Raw genomic sequence first — 1,010 nt, forward strand, 5'->3', positions numbered from 1 at the left:
TGTGACACTGGGGTATCGATCCCCCTACCTCCCGCATGCGAAGCGAGCGCTCTACCATTGAGCTAAGCGCCCTCATACACAGACACAACGCACACCAATCGACGCGCTCAAAGCACACCAGCATACACTCCCACAAACACCCTACCACACCCAACGCACACTCAAACGGCCACAACCTTAACAGCTACATGCTTTGCCGTCGTGTGTGAGATAGAATCGATGTGCGCACGCCTTTAATACGCTCCACACTCTCCCCTTTCCTGCTTTCCTCAGCATCTTCAAACGCAACGCACGTCAGTTCACCCAAGCGTTCATCTCTCTCTCCCACAATCTCTCCCACTCTGTGTCACTCCCTCTCTACCTTTCACTCACACACACACACACACAGGTGACGCATTCACTCAGTTTCTGTGCGCGCGCATTTCTCAATCCGTAAGACAAACTACTACCGCACCCTAGCTCAGGGTTACTCAATCTGCCTCAGCAGCCGCAGACTCACTCATCTATCACGGGCTTGGCGGCAGCCTCCCAGTAGCTATGTTGTTCTGCGGGGTCTGATAGGCACCCGCACTTGTGTCATTCAGTTTGTCAATTGGGTTATATTGACGAAGCAGCAACAGATACGAAGTCGCCGAGATACTTAAGCTCCTTAAAGACGACGCAGAGCAGCCGGTGGCGAGGGGGGGGGGTAATCAACGGCGAAGAGGTGATAAAACGCTTGGTGGCGTAAAAAGGTTGAAATTGAAAATTGTGGACACTGGGGGTATCGATTCCCCTACCTCCCGCATGCGAAGCGGGCGCTCTACCATTTGAGCTAAGCGCCCTCATACACAGACACAACGCACACCAATCGACGCGCTCAAAGCACACCAGCATATACTCCCACAAACACCCTACCACACCCCAACGCACACTCAAACGGGCGCACCATTAGCAGCTATATTCCTTTGTCGTCGTTTGGTGGTAGAGAACAGATGTGGGGAGCACATAGATAAGATCCAAACTCTCCT

Source organism: Phytophthora infestans, genomic scaffold (genome assembly GCF_000142945.1).
Source record: "Phytophthora infestans T30-4 supercont1.45 genomic scaffold, whole genome shotgun sequence".
Taxonomy (NCBI): Eukaryota; Oomycota; class Peronosporomycetes; order Peronosporales; family Peronosporaceae; genus Phytophthora; species Phytophthora infestans.